General features: G+C 40.9%; 1 non-coding gene across 1 annotated transcript; it reads right to left on the bottom strand.

Moving 5' to 3' along the window:
• Positions 1-13,735: 13,735 nt before the first annotated feature.
• Positions 13,736-13,808, bottom strand: TRNAW-CCA (transfer RNA tryptophan (anticodon CCA)). The gene has a single exon. It is a non-coding gene; the product is annotated as a tRNA-Trp (tRNA).
• Positions 13,809-19,268: the final 5,460 nt, after the last annotated feature.

A 19,268-nucleotide genomic window follows, 5' to 3' on the forward strand; every position in this document is an offset into this window, starting at 1 on the left:
GCAGCAAACCTAATTCCAGACTCTACCTATTGGTAGAGATGAGACCCAGAAGACATTGCCTGGCTTGGGTAGGATTAACCCAGGAACTGTTCAGGCTAAGTGAGGATGAACTGTCATCACGGATGTTTGAACTGGGAATACAGAGATTTAAAATGAAATTCATTTTGTTGGTCCAAGGCAGCGTTTCTCAATTTTTTTTTTTTTCATTATTGAACCCTTAAGGAGCCTTTTTAGAGGCTTTCCTCTAATTGCCATCCTTCCCCATGACTTTTAAGGAGGGAAGTTGTTTTTTTTAAAACACTTTTATTGAGATAAGTTCACATACCATAAAATTCACGATTTAAAGTGTACAAATCAATGACTTTTAGTATATTCACAGAGCTCTACAATCATCACCACAATAATTTAAGAACATTTTAATCAACCCCCAAATAAACCCTGTACCCATTAATTAACACCCCAGGCCCCTACCTTCATTCCCCCCAGCCCCAGACAATCACTAATCCACTTCCTATTTCCATAGATCTGCCTTTCTGAACATTTCATATGAAAGGAATTATGTAATATGTGGTCATAGGACAGATACACTATACATTTATTTATGTACTGCATATATATCTGTGCTTTATATATAAAGAGAGTGAAATTTTTTTACACACCCCCAAGAACCAGTTTTCATTACCCCATTGAGAACGCATGACCCTATGTGACACTTAGTTTCTACACAGAATTTTCCTAACCAGTTGCAGATATCAAAACTGTGAGTCATTTGTTGATAATACATGATTATCAAAATGAGGTCTTTGTGTAATTGGTTTTAATTACTACCACCACCTTCAGAACTTGGCTACAAGTGAACTCTTCATGAGCTTAAATAGACGTGGGTACACTTTTTCTGACTCAACCCAAATATGCCTTTATAAATGGAAGAAACTGATCCTTACAAGTAGCAATCTGTACTCCATCTTTTACCTGCATCTGCCTTTGAATGGATACCTGGAGATGTCACTAGGGTGAGCATATAAGTCAAAATTACTCAACAGGGTAGGTACTTAATATATTTTTTTACTCATTGGTGGATGAACCATGCATTAGAAACCCTGGGCTCTACTTCCAATCCTGCTACTAACTAGTTGTGCAAGTCACTTCTCCTTCCTGTGCCCTAACTCACTTATTTGCAAAGTGAGGAAAATGGGCCTCATGACATCTAAGACTTTTTCTCATTCCAACATTCTATGGTTAATACTAATTGCTTCTGTTTTAAAGCTACAAATAGCCCTTGAAACTTTTGTAGGATTTTTTATATCAGATAAATAGAATGGAATAATAGTGCCATTATTCTCCTTTGGCCAGTTAATTTTCACTGAACAATTCAAGAAAAAAAATATTTATCAACTAATTACTAGGTGCTGGACATTGAACAAAACTAATATCATTTCTTCCCTCCTGGAACTTAGAATCTGTTGGAGAGAACATGGGGTGGGGGCAGGGGAGTGAACAAACAAATGAAAATATTTACAAGCAGTGATAGGTGCCATAAAATAAAACAGACAAACCCAGTGAGAGCTCATATGAATTAAAGGGAGAGGGAGGCTGCCCTTACATGGGGCAAGCATGGAGGATACAGTCAAGCAGAGACCTGATAGGAAGTTTTAATTTACTCAGCACTCAACAAATAACTATTGAGTTCTTCCTATGGGCCAGGCACTACTCTTGGTGTTAGAAATAGAGCAGTGGAAAAAACCCAAAGTCCTGGCCTCAAGGAGCTTGCATTCTGGAAGTGAAAAGGGGGCAGAGGTGGTCTACAGTCTGTGAGTGTGTGGGAGTGGTGGGTGGGATGGAGTTATATCTCAGGCCAAGGAACTAGCTGGTGGGGAGATCCTGCAGAGGTCAGCTGGGTATTCCAGGAACCAAAATCAGGCCAATGTGGCAGAAGCATAGCAAGGGTAGTGAAACTTGGTTGGAGAGGTGAACTGGAGCTAGATCATAAGTAGTTTCACAGGCCATGAAAATGAGATAAAAAGGTTAAATGAATATGGCTTACGGAAAGAACCTAGCATGAATTTGAACTGAAGCCACTAACTCTAGGTTTAAAATTACTTTGCTGTGTAGTAATTTAGCTGATGATTGAGCCCCACATCCATACCACAATGAGCCATATTCTTAAATCTGGAAATGCAAGAACTTCTGCAGTGTATGTGCATTGTTTACCCACAGAGCTGCTATGATACCAGTTACTTGGCGGGGTCATGGCAGTGGTGAATATGTGTGCATCCCTGGGATGGGGAGATGGGGCTATAGCTTGTCTGGATCCTTAAAGGTCAGTGATCCACAACCCGTAAAAGAAGAGGTCTAATCAAAGGATTTGGGCCAATAGAGATCTACAGCAGCACCAAGAAACATATTTGGTCATTTATTCATTTATTAATGCCACACTGGACACACTGAAAGCTTATGACCACAGGAGTTGCCCCAAAGAAGACAGAGACAATTTGACTATTACAATATAAATGTGATAAGTATTGTGACAGAGAAGTGCTATGGATGCTATGGGAACATTTAAGAGAGCTACCTAACTCACAGTGGTGATGGGGAGGGTCTGAGAAGAATTCCAACACAGCTAACTCGAGTTGCCTCAACTAAGTTTTGATGGACTTCTAGGATTTGGCTGTGTAAAGAAAGGGAAGGTTATTCTAGGTAGAGAGAACTCCATGAGTAGAAGGATCAAGATGAGAGAGATTAGAGTGCATGGCTAGGGGCAAAAGGAGAGAGAAGAGGTTGGAGAGGAGACCAGAGGTCAGGTCACAAAGGGCATTGTAATCCATGTCAAGGAGTTTGGACTTCATCCTGAGGATAGTGGAAAACCAGTTCATAATTTTAAGCAAGGGAGGGACCTACTATAACTTCAATAATGAATAATAATGGTTAACACTCATTGGTTTCTTACAGCGTGCCAGGTGCTCTTTTGAGGATTGTCACTTAATCTTTTCTAGAATCCTTTGAATTAAGAACTGTTATTAGCACCATTTTGTAAACGAGGAAGCTGAGGCACAGTTAATTTGGTAGGAACTTTTCCCAGGGTGGTTCAACTAGTAAGTGGCTGAACCAGAATCCCAAACCAGACTGTTGGCTCCACAGAGAAGCACTTAACTACGGTGCTACCTATTTAATTCCTTGTCACCCGAAGTGTGGTTCCTGGGCCTGCAGCAGAAGCATTATCTGGAAGCAAATCTCAGACCTCACCCCAGACCTACCAAGTCAGAGACTGAATTTTAACAAGTTTCCCCAGGTGATTCGCAGGCGCATTAATGATTGAAAAGCACTGGCCTAACGCCCATGAGAGAACTGGGTCAGAGGTGATGAACTGGAAGATAAATATCCCACCTAAGGAGGAATACTGTTTTAGCTCCAGTTGATTGTTGAATGTCAAAATGTAAAGAGCACCGCCACCCCTTCTGCAAGTTCATTTTTCATGCTTTGATGGCAAGGAAAGGATGAAGATTTTTAAAAAAATATTGTGTGGGGCCTCACTGTGTTGGCTAACAAAAGATGCTTGTAAGTAGCGTGTGCTGTAGCAGCTGCCAGTGTAAAATCTCTGGCCCACATTTTAGTGATTTAGAGAGCAGGGAGAACCTTCTGTTCCCTTGGGTCATTTATTTAGTCACTTTTTATTGTCACTAGGATGACAAATATTTGAGGGTAATGATCGGGGAATAGGTCTAGGGGCAAGGGGCCAAGGAATGCCCTCCACCTGTGTTTCACCTGGAGTTTTGAGAATTGCCTGTTCTAGGTGGCTCTTGTGTTGTCCATTCAAGTTCTCCAGGATAATGCATTGGGGTTTGGAGCCAAAGTCATAGGTTGGTAATGAAAAGCAATTGTTTTCGTGGTATGTGTGAGATCTTATGGTTAAAGTTGAAGACAACTTGTGAAGAATATGGGGGCTCAGGATCTTGGCCATCTGACCTTGTCTTTTCAGAGGGTAATCAATATACATATGTTTGGGAACCACTTCTGCAAGATATCCTGGGGGATAACTGTAAAGTGTTAGAGCCTTACAACGTATGATGTAAAAATAAGTGTCTTTAGTAAGGCTGCTCTATTCTCTAACTGCCAAGAAAGCCAAAGCAAGAAGTATAGATTTTTCTTTTGCAGACTTGTAGGGAGCCATGAGAAGTTTTAAATGGTGGAATATATATAATTGTATTTTAGAAATATCACTCTGATGGGAATACGAAGAATGAACTGCCAAGGGTAGAGATTGAAGATCAATAAGAATATTTTAGTGGTCCAAAAGAGAGATGATGAGGTCATGAACAAAGTCATTGGCAGGGCTACAGAGGAAAGATGAATTCTCTTTGCTTCAAACATTGCCCAGGCACATAAGACTCTAGTCCACAGCTTTCCCTTGACCTCTAGCTCTTATTCCAATTGCCTTCTGGATCGCACAGTTTTATATGTTCTATAGTCATCTCAAGCTTAATATGTTCAAAACTCCCCTTCTCCTCTTTTATTCCCTGTCTCAGTGAATGATATCAAACCATTCACCCAAGCCAAATAACTAGGAATCACCCTGGACTTTTCTCACTCCCACGTCTATTCAGTTACTAAGTTCTTTAAATTCTACTTTCTTGATGCCCATCGCATCCATTCCTTCCTCTTCATTCCATTGCTATTTTCCCTACTCACGTCCATATTCTTTTTCACTTACACCATAGGCAATAGTCTCTCCAGTCACTTATACCCTTCAAACTGTCTCATACAATTGCCAGATTGCGCTTTCTAAAATGAAAATCTTATTATTACTCTAAGTAAAAAAATTCTCCAATAGCTCCCCAATTGCCTACAGAATAAAGCCCAAATTACTTATCATGGACTACAAGCCCTCCAATTACTGGGCTTCACTTTGCCTCTTACTGTTTCTTATACTCACTCATCTCACTCATTATCCACCTTATTCAGACATAGGGAAATGTTTGCAATACTTTGAATATTCCAGGATGCTTCATGTCTAAATATTTCTGTTTCGCTTCCTTTTTCCTCCGTACTCCTCTCTTTCCTCCCCTCCCTACCTCATCTGGAAAAAACCCTTCATCTTTCATGTCAGCTCAAATGTCATATAAAGCCTTTGCTGAAAACTCCACCCCATTGCTCCCCTTATTTCCTGGGTAGAATTTCTTAATCCTTAGAATGTAGTAATGGTATAATAATAAATATTCATAATAATTATTTATTGAATAAGTGAAAGATGGGTGTGTGCTCTTTCCCTAGTTCGTTAGTAGAAGAGTTTGGTTATTTGTTTTTTGTTTTTTTTTTTTTTGGTTATTTGTTTTTAATATTACATCACTGTCTAGGAGAGCTTATTCATTCCCGTGGGCTTCAGTTACCAACTCTACATAACTGACTTCCGAAGAAGCTCTGGTTCTATGTCTTTTAAGGCTTATCAGATAGTCCAGTGGGAAAAATAAACCAGAGGCGGAGACAGTAATCCAAAGTCTGTTATAATAACCTAAGTGAGAGGCAGTGAGAATGGAAATTAGGGGAAAAATTTAAGAGACGTCGGAGAAATGAGTTGCCTCCAGGTCAGATGAGGAGATTCCTGCCACTGCTCTGAAATTACACAGCATGCGCTGATGTCTACTTCCCAAATGGTGAAGGCTGACACAATGAGTGTTCACTGGACTGAGAAGATCAAGTATTTTCAGAGCACCACTCCTTCTCTCTTCCCTTCTCTTCTCAAACTCTAATGTACAGATTGCTGAGAAATCAGCAAAGTTGGGAAACAAGAGGGAAAATCCCAGTTTCTCCTTTCCCTACCCAAGCCCCGGGCCTAAGCTTTGTACTTGGGCTTCTCAGATATAACATATAAAATCAACACTGCCAACTACCCTTAGCAGTTGCATAACATTAGACCAAAAATTTTCCTTTATTCTCTCTATTCACAGTTTATGGCTTTTGGCAGATTGGCATATGCTGGACACGTGAACCCATTTCAACTTATTATCAGATCTGGATTCACATTGAGTAGTGTGGCTCCAGGACAAAATCCTATGTGTGGTCAGTTTTGACCACAGGGAATTACAGGACTTTGGTAATTGCCTGGCAGGCCTCATGGGGGAAGCTGCCCTCCCCACATCATACTTGTGCATTGTAGTTCTCTGGAGGGAGTTGCAGTCAGTGACTCAGGCCTTCTTGGGCAAGCCATGCTCATATGCATATCTTCATTTCCAGCCCGGGCACCTCCATTTGGAAGTCTCTTTACCCGGGGCTTTGGCTGAGACATTTTCCAAGCCCCTCCACCAAGACCTCATTATCAGGGACCCTTGGCTGAGGCCGTTTTTCTCACTTTGACTCAGTACTTTTCACACCTAGCCCTTTCCCCTCTTCCTTGCTGTAGACACACAGGTCTGTAAAAGAGCAGGAGCTTTTTGTTCAGGGCTCCTTGCTAGGGAGATGATATCTCCCATCTGTGCTTCCATTGATCCTTGCCTGGGGCCATTCCATCGGGGAAAATGCAACACTAGGGAGCCAATGCCTTTCGCTTTTGCCTCTTGCTTGCACTGTCGCAGTAAATGAATAAAGAGGTTTGATTGTTACTTTCATTTTGGCTTGTTATCCTAATTGAACACCTCAACATCTGGCAGCTTGGCACAGATCTGCCTGGTTTCTCTGTCCTTTAAATAGGTATAAGAATATCCTATCCTAACCCCATTCTGTTAAGGGTTCTGGGCTCTTGAAACAAGAGTTTTTTCTTATACATTCCATATATTCTATTTTTTCTTTTCACTCTAGCGAGATTCAAATATGTCGAGAAAAGGAGAATGGATAATTCAGATGCACGTGAGACTACACTGGATAGGATACTGAAACCTCTTTTAAAAAAACAAATATTCTTGCTTGGCCTACAGAATAATGTAACTAATTTTGGCCAGATGGAGCATGATTATGAATTAGCTACATGTAGATGAGATTTGAGACATAAACAATGACCCGCTGCATAGCTTTAAATTATACAGACGAGGCTCTTTGCCCATGGTGGTTTAATTATACTTCTTCATTCAGGAAGCCTAATGAATTTTATAATTACCTTTTCCTCTGAAGTCTGCAAGCGATAATTCCCCATCTGGATTGGTAAAGAAGAACCCACATCAGGAAATATTACTGATGTGTGAAAAACTCAGGACTGCACTTTTTTGCTGACCATTCCCATTTTTACACATACTCAACAGCTGATTGAAGTGCTTGCATCTGGGAGGAGGAGAGCAAATTTCTTTTACCTCTCCAAGGTCTCTATCTCCACTACTTTGGGAGTTCCTGCCTTAGATTGGTCCATCATCAGTTCTTGTCTGGATTGTTAGGAGCTATTACTTAGTATTCATCGAATCCAGCCTCCACACTGACATCTGAGTTTCCATGATCAAATAACAATCTCCATTGACTAGCCGATGTCTTTAGGATCAAGTCAAAACTCTTAAGCAAATAAGATCTGAAACAAATGGGGCACAAGGGTCTTATCGTTCATCATCATCTTCCAGCATCATCACATTGTTTGCTCAATGCACAATATGCCTGCTCTCTTTTGAACAGAATCCCTTCCACATCTGAATTTGCATTAGCTATTCCCCCAGCCAAAGTGCCCGCTGCCTTTTCTCTTCTAGGAAAAAAAAATCATACTCATCTTTTCATACAAGTTCAAATTTCGGTTTTTGTGTTCAATATGTAAAAAGCAGAACAGAAAAATGGGAAAGAGTAAGGGGACTGGAGACTTGGGCTCCACCACTGATCACTGTAACCTCAAGTGACTTGTTTAACTTCCATCAGCTTCTGTTTCCTCATATGTAAGGTAGCAACTTTTTCCTTCCACCTTTACTGAAGTATGATTGACAAATAAAAATTGTATATATTTAGGTTGTACAATGTGGTGATACATATACACTGTGAAATGAATACCACAGTCAAGTTAAGTAACACATCCATCACCTCACATAGTTACCATTTTGGGGGGGGGGTGTATGGTGAGAACACGAGATCTACTCTATTACCAAATTTCAAGTATACAGTACAGTATTAGTAACTATAATCACCATGAGAGTCCCAGAAGTTATTCATTTTTAACTGAAAGTTTATACGCTTTGACCAACATCTCCCCAGTTTTCCTCAGCTCCTGGCAACCACGATTCTACTGTCTGGTTCTATGACTTGTAGATTTAATAGTAAGTAATACAGGAGGTTGCTGGGATGATTAAGTGCAGGAATCTTTTAAAAGTGCCTAGCACTGTACCTGCCATATTGTAAGTACTGAATATGTAAATATTAACTATTATTCCTATTTTTGCTGACATTTTCTCCAACTTGATTGTATTTTAACTTTGTTATGTTTCAGCTTAACCAGCTCTTATGCCTAGAATAATATTAATTTGGGTGAATTGAATGAGCAAGGTAATAGTCGTTACCAACTCTAGTTCCTTTATACCAACTCTAGTTCCTTTATCACAGCTGTATCTCATGGAATATGGCTGAACAAGTGATATTGAACTGCCATGTAACAGTGATACTTTTAAGTGTGATTCCACCAAGAACTTTTAAGCCAGGATCAAACTTTTCTATTTTGGGCATTCTTAGAGTCCAGTCAGGTATGTTTAATGCTTTGCATTCATAATAAACAACATTAACATAACCAAATAATTTCAACACTCTACCTTTGTAAAACTCTTTCTACCTATGTTTGCTATGTCTGAATGGAGAAAAATATTTTTACCGAATTTATACACACAAGTGTGATTTTTAAATACCACTTTGAACTTACTCTAATTTAAAATTTGACTTATTTCAATGTTAACTACACATCAAAATTAAATTTATTTTCATTCTATATCAAAATGCCACAGATACATTGTGATTTTTAATCTAGCTTTTGAGATCTGACAAACTCTTTTATGTAAATATAAGTTTCTGGTAAGAAGGGTAATAAAATTTGCAGCACAAATTAATTATGAATTACTTATCTCATCTTTGAGTGTATACATGTGTACAACTATGTCTTATCATCTAAAAATACAAACTTAGGGGACTTCTCTGGTGGTCCAGCGGCTAAGAAACCATGCTCCCAATGCAGGGGCCCCAGGTTAGATCCCTGGTCAGGGAACTGGATCCCACATGTCGCAACTAAGAGCTCGCATGACACAACTAAAGATCCCACATGTGTCAACTAAGACGTGGCGCAGCCAAATAAATAAATAAGTAAATATTTTTTAAAAATACAGACTTAAATGTCTTAAGCATAAAAGGATTTCCCCATTATTCCACAGCTCCCCATGAGCTCCCCATGAACTTTACAGTTGATTTGTCTTCTGTAAGCCTTTAATAGTAACATCTATCACATCACTTTTCAATTTGTATTACAATATTGGGTCACAGGGCCATTTTGTACTCACCCACCACTGACAGCTGAATAGATAAATAAAAATGATTAGATGAATGATCACTGAGAAGATAGATTGTTTCTCTGAGTGATTTGTCCACAAGTCAGACAGATATTTCCATGTTTGTATATAGCATGTTAAAAAACAAAGCCCTGAATGCTAGCACATGTATAATTTGGTTTTACATTTTACATGGGTATATGGCATATCCAAATAGTATATGCATTGATACTTTTCTTGCATATAACTTGGGAATAACTTTTGGCATGGACTGGAGACACAAGAAAAGACACTAATTACAAAGTCTATCATCTCATACATTTTTTCTGTTTTTAAGTTTTATTTGGCTGTTAGTGAATTTTTTATCTTGTTTTAATCCAGTTCTGTGAAATGACATTGAATGTCACAGTCGAGCACTCACAGGAAGGTAAAGAATTGGCTCACATTATATGTCAGGTTCACATAAAGCCATACTCACAAGGACAGATAGTCTGTGAAGCAAAGGGTCACTTTATCTGGCAGGAAATGGAACATGAACCCAGAAATTTTCCTTCTACCAATAAACATTTGGTAAATGTTCTTTATAAATACACTTTATACATGACCCTAAGAAAATAAAATTAATTTCTTAGGTCCACATATATGAAATTTAGAAATAAACTGTAAGAAAACTCAGCAGGAGATCATTATTGGAGAATACGAAGAGCATAATTACTAGGAAAGCAAGCTTGGTATCAGAGTTACCAGGCAACCAATCCCAAGGGAAAGTAACATGAAAGTGGATTAGGAGATGGAGTCATCTAAACGCCTGGGCAATTAGGTGTCTGAGAAGGAGTGGAAATGGACGTGTTTTCATTTCGTGGAATCCAAAGAAAATGTCTTAAGTCAGCAGAGAGAGGATAAAGAGAAGGGAACTATCTGCAAACACAGATTTTATTAACCATGTCCTGACTTTTCCCTGTACCTACTCCCCTCTAACGAAATCACATTCATCACTCATTGGCAGCATCTGCAAAATAGTAAACTTAAAAAAAGACAGCATATAAACCTTTCCCCCATCCTAATCTTGCTTACACATAGGTAGATTTTCTCCAGGTAAATGTGTGTGTTCGTGTGTGTGTGTGCACGTGTACCCATGCACATTTGCTCTCCTGTATACCGAGCTGAGAGTGTGAGTGAAGGAAGGGAGACAATAGCATTCGAAGTTTCCAGGTAGAACCACTTCCCGGGGCTCAAAGACATAAACACCCTCCGCAGTTCTGGAATCTTCGATAAGCTCAGTATTGTAGGAGGGATTCAGAGTGTGAGTGGTGGTTTGTGGTTTGGAGATAAAGCTGAAAAGCAAGTGCAGGCCCGCTTACATTTCATTCTGTGGGCAGAAAATAGGGAGTCAGTAGAGATTTTAGAACAAGAAAACACTTTTCAAAGAAAAGTTCCCCTAGCAACAGTGCTCAGGCAAGACAGAATGAGGGTTGAGATGAAAAGCGCAGCAATGGTGATGCAGAGGAGGGGCCTGATACAAGGGAGGTGCCTGAGGAGAATGGACGAGATTTGGTGAAGTCAGGAAGAGGGGAGGCAAGGTTTCTCAGCTAAGATCAAGAATACAGGCAGGGGCTTCCCTGGTGGCGCAGTGGTTGAGAGTCCGCCTGCCGATGCAGGGGACACGGGTTCGTGCCCCGATCCAGGAGGATCCCACATCCCACATGCCACAGAGCGGCTGGGCCCGTGAGCCATGGCCGCTGAGCCTGCGCGTCCGGAGCCTGTGCTCCGCAATGGGAGAGGCCACAACAGTGAGAGGCCCGCGTACCGCCAAAAAAAAAAAAAAAAAAAAGAATACAGGCAGGAGCGAAAATCTTTCAGTGTGGGACGGAAAACAGCAAGTTGGAGCTGTCCAGAAGGCAGTTGCAAATATGTTCCTAGAACTTAGGAGAGAGATCTAGATTAGGCTACTTTGTAAACCGTGATAACATAGATGGAAATTGAAGCCACAGTGTGAACTGGATCATCTAGAGAGGAGAGTGAAAAGCAGGAAGATAGAAACAATGGGACATGGAACTAAGGATTAGAGAATTTGAGGGTAAAATAGAGGAAGAGAAGCCAATGTAAGAAGTAGAAAAGCAAAGGTCTGAGAGGCAGCAGAAATGTTAGGAAGGTAATGCTATGGAGACCAGAAAAAGATAGTTTTGAGATGTTGGGGGTGTCTAATGCTTCCAGATTCTGTAACCAACACTCAAAGGATGCATTTCCTTCTTAAGCATACATGATCATATAAGGCATAAAGCAAACCTAAACAAATATCAAAGAATATTATTATAGAGAACATTATTATAGATAACATTATTGTAGAGAACATGTTCTCTGAAAACAATGCAATTAAGTTAGATGCTAGCAACAAAAAGATAAATTTTAAAATGCCATAGATTTGGAAGTTAAAAAAATACATATAAGTAACTCATGTGTCAAAGAATAAACTGAATTAAAACTTAAAGAACACTGAACAAATGATAATGAAAACACTATACTTCAAATCTTGAGGTATACAGTGAAAAGGTTTCTTCAAGGAAAATTTATAGCCTTACATGCTTATTGAAGAAATAAGTAGAGGCCGAAAATTAATGAACTAAATGTTCATCCCAAGAAATTAGGAAATGAACAACAGAATAAAGCCAAAGAAAGTAGATGGAAGGAAAGAAAAAAAAATAAAAGCAGAAATAAGTGAAACAGAAAAAGATACCAAAAGAGAGAGAGAGAGAGAGAGAGAGAGAGAAGGAAAAGATACCACAGAGTGAGTTAATAAAGCTAAATATTGTTCTTTAAAAAATACAATCCAGGGCTTCCCTGGTGCCACAGTGGTTAAGAATCCGCCTGCCAATGCAGGGGAACACAGGTTTGAGCCCTGGTCTGGGAAGATCCCACATGTCACGGAGCTACTAAGCCCATGTGCCATGACTACTGAACCTGTGTTCTAGAGCCCGCGAGCCACAACTACTGAAGCCTGCATGCCTAGAGCCTGTGTTCTGCAACAAGAGAAGCAGTGAGAAGCCCATGCACCCCAACGAAGAGTAGCCCCACTCACCATAACTAGAGAAAGCCTGAGCGCAGCAACGAAGACCCAATGCAGCCAAAAGTAAATAAGTAAAAAAAAAAAATTTTTTTTTAAATAAAAAAACCCAATCCAATTGGATAAATCATGTGACATTAATCAAAAAAAGAAGATGTAATGAGATGGATAGACCTAGAATCTGTCATACAGAGTGAAGTAAGTCAGAAAGAAAAAGACAAATACCGTATGCTAACACATATATATGGAATTTAAGGGAAAAAAATGTCATGAAGAACCTAGGGGTAAGATAGGAATAAAGATGCAGACCTACTGGAGAACGGACTTAAGGATATGGGGAGGGGGAAGGGTGAGTTTTGACAGGGCGAGAGAGAGTCATGGACATATACACACTAACAAACGTAGTAAGGTAGATAGCTGGGGGGAAGCAGCCGCAAGGCACAGGGATATTAGCTCGGTGCTTTGTGACAGCCTGGAAGGGTGGGATGGGGAGAGTGGGAGGGAGGGAGACGCAAGAGGGAAGACATATGGGAACATATGTATATGTATAGCTGATTCACTTTGTTGTAAAGCAGAAACTAACACACCATTGTAAAGCAATTATACCCCAATAAAGATGTTTAAAAAAAAAAAAAAAAAAAAAAAGAAGAAAAGATATGATTAAAACTGGGGACATATGTGCAGCTATAGCCTAGATTAAGAAGACAATATGAGAATACTATGAACAATTTTATCACTAATTAGGCCTAGGAATTACTTCTTTCTTTCCTGTAACCTTATTGAGGAAACTACCAAGTCCTTTACTTGTAGGTCCCTAAGAGTAAAGCAAAATCTACCAGCAGATTTGCAAGCTATTGCCTCAGCCACTCCTTTCCCAAGGTTTGCTGGCATAGTCACTTGAGATATAGCAATTCGACTTTCAGCATCACTTTCTGGGGCCCTACTTGCTGTGGTTAGCTAATGATCTTCTTTGGGATACTCTCTTTGCTTCACTCCAGAATTAACAAAACAGCTCAGCGGCCTGCTCCACCCGACAGGATGAGACTTATTAGCCATCTTTGAATGTCATAGTGAAGTCTGATCAATTTAGTCAGCTTTTGCAATTTTTTTTAAATAATATTTTTGGTATTTATATATTTATTTTTATTTGGTTGCGCCGGGTCTTAGTTGTGGCAGGCAAGCTCCTTAGTTGCGGCTCCCGGGCTCCTTAGTTGCGCATGCGAACTCTTAGTTGCGGCATGCATGTGGGATCTAGTTCCCTGACCAGGGATCGAACCTGGGCCCCCTGCATTGGGAGCTTGGAGTCTTAACCACTAGACCACCAGGGAAGTCCCAGTCAGCCTTTGCTATTGCTTTGTGATGCTGTATGGAGTCTTATTGGAGGTTTAGTACTGCCCAATCTCATGGATACTTGACCACTGTCCTGCAATGGGAACAAAATCCAAGGAGAGGTTCTTGGAGGGAAGAAGATTCTGTTTCTTCTGGACTAAGCTTATCTGTACTCTATGTTTGGGATTCTAGGGTTGAACTCTTAGTGATCGGGTTTTTTGGTCTACAATTATAGCTAATTCCTAAGGTGAACAGCTGCCTTGAGAGGTACTGCCCAGGGTCAGGTTTTGGTATTTGCCATGCAGGGGTAGTGTAGATTTTCTCACAACCCTTAAAATACGAAATATTTGGTAACATATCTCTCCATGGACCATCAGGTCCACTCCCAGAGGTTCCAGGGTAACTTTTCAGAGATACCTCCTAAGTAATTCTGAGGTGATTTTCTGTCCTGTTCTGTATTTTGAAGTAGCTGGCTTTTTGCTCATTAAATAAGAGAGAAAAAACTCACACAACTTTAATATTTTCTAGAACATTTTTCTGGTAGGATATCTTGTGTTTTTCTTTTTATTCTGTGGATTTCCAGAACATTACCATAAATGAAGTTGTTGTTGTTTGTTCTACATTGTTCTAAGATCAAGAGAGATTTTTAAGGAGTTTTCTTATAACTTCCCATAAATCCATTTCCACTTAACAATCCCATTACATTTATCCATTATTGAAATGCAGAAGTTTGTTATCGATCTGAGGGCCATTGTATCATCCATTCATTTATACATGATTTGTTAATTCAACAAATATTTGTTGAGCACCTAGTACATGGAAGACACCATGCCAGGGACTAGATCAGTTATATCAGGCAAACACATACCTGACCATGTCCTTGTGGAGTTTACAGTCTAGAGAACTTCTTTTTAGGAAAGAGTCTTAATTCAGGCCCTGGAATTATAGAGGTATCCCTATAAAGAAGGGCACACAGGTAAAGAAGTGGGAGGATATGATGTGTGTAAATTTAGACTATTGGAGAGAATGTTAAAGAAAGTAAAACATGGTAAAGAGGAGCAGTGTGTCAAGTATTTAAAAGGCACCTATGTGAGGAATCTGGATTGTAGCCATATGGAGGAAGGTGCGAGCAGGTAATTGTTTCTAATGTGCTATTAATTTCTTTTAACCAATCAGAAAATCATTCCTACCCTCTTACTGAAGAGCTTTTTGTTTTTCTCTTTCATTTGCACTCTAACACTTGCATATCAAATGATGTAAGTCCCCAAACCACAAAGCCTCAAAGGGCCATATTGTATATAGGGGAGGCAGGTACAAATTTTTAGCATATCCTACAGAAGAAGGAGTAGATTACATCACCATTATTGACTTTATAGAAGAGAGAGTACAAAGCAAATTGTGTGTGTGTGTTGGGGGGTGGTTTAACACAATAAAACCTTATTTCTTGTTTTTATCAAGGTCCGATGTAGGTCAGCAGGGAGGTTCAGCACCATGGTCAGCCATTCAGAGATCCTGGCTCTCCCCATGTTCAATCCATGACTTGAAGGTCTCTGTGATATCTACCAAGTGGAAGCAGAGAGAGAGAGTGGAAAAGGCACCAATGCTTTTAAGCAGCTTGGCCTGGGGATGACACTAATCACTTCCATCCATATTCCATTGATGAGAACCACCTATGCAGCTACATCTAGATATAAGGGGAGTGGAAAACGTAGATTAACGATGTACTCACATAGATAATAATTTGTGAGCAGCTAGTTCATCTGCCTCATTCAGTCTCCTTATCTGCAAAATGGGAGTAATAATAGCATCTGCCTCACAAAATTGTTAGGGGAAAACTAGCACAGTGCCTGATCCATAGTAAGTGGCTCAGTAAACAGCAAATATTTTTGACATCCAGTGTAAATTTCCAGTTAGAACTAATACCTTTGTGACATTCTACCCCTTAAAGTCTTTAATAGCTTCTCATTTCCTTTGAATAAAAAAATAACTTATTGGGCTTCCCTGGTGGCGCAGTGGTTGAGAGTCCACCTGCCGATACAGGGAACACGGGTTCATGCCCCGGTCCGGGAAGATCCCACATGCTGCGGAGCGGCTGGGCCCGTGAGCCATGGCCGCTGGGCCTGCGCGTCCGGAGCCTGTGCTCCGCACAGGAGAGGCCACAACAGTGAGAGGCCCGCGTACCGCAAAAAAACAAAAAACAAAAAACAAAAAACTTACTTACAAGGCCATCTATCATCTGACTCCTACCTTCTTTCTTCGTCTCTTCCCCACTGTTCCTCCTTCACTTATGTGATTCAGTTTAAACTGGCCTTTTCCTGGTTCCCAGACCAAGCCACTTTCCACTGCAGGGTCTGTATGCTCTCTCTGCTTGAAAAGCTTGAGCCCCAGCTCTTCATGTGGCTGATTCATTCTCATCCTCCAGGTATCAGCTCAGATATATCACCTCCTCAGAGAGGTCTGTCCTGACCATCGTATCCAAAGTGGCTTCCTCCAGTTAATCGCTATCTCATCTCCCCCCATTTTTGTTATCACAATCTGTAATGCTCTTCTTTATTTATGTACTTGTTTATCGTCTGTCTTTTCCATCAGACTTGTTGACTCCTTTAAGTCAGAGGCTTTGTTTACTGCTTTATCCTCTGCAACTAGAGCTGAGCAAAACACAGAGTAGGTATTAAATGATTGGTGGCTGACTGAATGAATGAATGAATTTGCTGAAGAGTAATTGAAGATCTTCTCTGGGTCTTTTACCTCAGCCCATCCACATATTCACATTTCAGTATTATTATGTCCATACAGCTTCCAGGTAGCACTCTAGGCTTCCCTCTCAGCCTTGAAAATACAGACTATACCCAATGCCACTTCCCTTCACCCCTGAACGTACTCTCCTCTGACCCTTATCATTCCACAAAAACTATTCTTGTTAGGGGCTTCCTATTTACCGAATCCAATGCCTGCTTCTTAGCCCTTATCTCACATATCTGCTTCACACTGTGAGTACTCCTCTCTTCCTGAAACTTGTCTGCTTTGACTTCATACTACTATAGATACCTTTGTAAGCAGTGGTTATGAACTGGGGGCAGTTTTGCCCTCCAGGGCTATTTGGTAATGTCTGCAGACATTTTCGGTCATCATAACTGGGAGGGGGTTGCTGCTACTGGCATCTGGTGGGTAGAAGTCAGGATTGCTGTTAAACATTCTATAATGTACAGGACAGCTCCCCATACTTACAGCCAAGAATTATCTGGCCCCAAATGTCAATAATGCAAAGGCTAAGGAACTCTAGTATACAGAATGTCCTGCAGACACTTCATGTATAAGATGGACATGTTCAAAGATAAATCATGGGGCTTCCCTGGTGGTGCAGTGGTTGAGAGTCTGCCTGCCGATGCAGGGGGCGCGGGTTTGTGACCCGGTCCCGGGAAGATCCCACATGCCACGGAGCGGCTGGGCCCGTGAGCCATGGCCGCTGAGCCTGCGCGTCCGGAGCCTGTGCTCCACACGGGAGAGGCCACAACAGTGAGAGGCCCGCGTACTGCAAAAAAAAAAAAAAAAAAAAAAAAAAATCATTACTCCCCTTTTCACCTATTTACTTGTTATTCCTAATTTGATTAACAACACTTAGTCTTATAAAGCAGTATCCTGGGAATAATTTTTTATTTCCTGCCTTTCCTTCCTCAAGCTCATCTACTAGTCACTAATTCCCTTTTGATTTTATCTCCTAAATATCTGTCATCCTTTTTCTTCCCTCAGCTACTGCTGCCTTTGTATGAGTGTAGACATCATTTAGTTTGCAAGTCTCCTAAACGGACTACCTGTTTTTAGTCTTATAAATGCCTCCAACTCATGCTCCTTGGACAATCTTTCTAAAATGGAAGCCCAATTACATTTCTCCCACTGTCTACAAGATAAAGGCTGAGCTCCCAGGTCTGGCCTACCATGCTTACCATATGTTTTATTACCTACAGATCTGTGTTCTGTCGTACTTCTTCCTAATCCTCTTCTGATAAAAACACAAGAAAACAGAACGAACAAAACAAAGCAAAAAGCTTGATGTTTCACACTTTTGTTTATTGGACATGATAACCCCTGTTTTGGAATGCCATCTCCACCAGGACCCTACCAGGCCTTTCTCCTTTGAAAACTCTGCTCTGTTGCATGTGCATACTTTTACTGGGACACATACTGTATACATACCATCTCAAGTATAAAATCCCAGTTCAAAAAGTGGAGTATAACAAAGCAATATATTTGTATGCCACTTAAACTTTTTGAATACCCAGTCTATGAGGTAGAAAATTCCAATAAATTCATGGTCCCCCACCCCCTTACCTCTGTTTTGTGGTTAAATTCTGGGGGAACCTTCATAGTACCTAAGTTTTGGAACAGATACAGGCACTAACACTTCATTACCATAAAAAGGGCTTCTTCAGATTTGCGGGTTCTCTTCTTGGCATCTGTGTCTTGCTTGCAGATATCCTCATCATTTTGCTTTCATGGAGCTTGAAAATCTTTCTAAGGCTTCCTATGGCTTCTGCATTTCACAGAATTATCTCTGGCATCTTGCTATCTAGCCCAGATTAGCCGGAATGCAGATATTAGGTCTTTACTCCGGGACCCAGGGGTATTCCCTTTCTTTTAATCTTTTTAATATTTTGCTTCAGAAGCATTTCCTGTCTTGTGAAAATTTTGTCTCAGAGGCATGTAATATTTTCTTCAATGGCTTTAGACTTTTAACGGGCTTAGTCACATAAAAGCTAATGACTGTCAAATTCTTCCTGCTTAGTCCTGCCCATCCCCACACTTGAGGCAGGGTGAAAAACAGAATGGCCAGTAGCTCCTAAACTGAACAGTTCATTGGATACACCTGAAAGAGCTTTTAAAATGAAAGATGTTACCACCCCCAACTCTGCACAATCAGAATTTGTTCTTATAAACGATCACAGGAGATCAAGGTCGAATTTTCTTTCTATTTTTTTTTTTTTTTTTTTTTGCGGTACGCGGGCCTCTCACTGTTGTGGCCCCTCCCGTTGCTGGAACATAGGCTCCGGACGCGCAGGCTCAGCGGCCACGGCTCACGGGCCCAGCCGTTCCGCGGCATGTGGGATCTTCCCGGACCGGGGCACAAACCCGCGTCCCCTACCTCGGCAAGCGGACGCTCAACCACTGCGCCACCAGGGAAGCCCAAGGTTGAAATTTTGAAAACCTCAGTGGTGGACGTTGGGCAGGGCTCTGCTCACTCTTGTTTTTCCTCAAAGTCTCCAAATTTTTACCCCGGTGGTATGCCCTGCCTCTACCTCTCCTTCCTTTGGCGCTGCTCTCTCCTTCCTGCTAGCAGCTCCTAGCCTCTCCCTCCCCTTTACCCCTTCCCTACCCACCGCGCTCCACCTCCCAGCCCCGCCCCGCCCTTCTCTGCCTCGTCCCACCCCTCTCTCCCCAACCCAACTCTACTTCCCGGCTCA

The sequence above is a fragment of the Phocoena phocoena genome, chromosome 2 (assembly GCF_963924675.1).
Source record: "Phocoena phocoena chromosome 2, mPhoPho1.1, whole genome shotgun sequence".
Classification (NCBI taxonomy): Eukaryota; Metazoa; Chordata; class Mammalia; order Artiodactyla; family Phocoenidae; genus Phocoena; species Phocoena phocoena.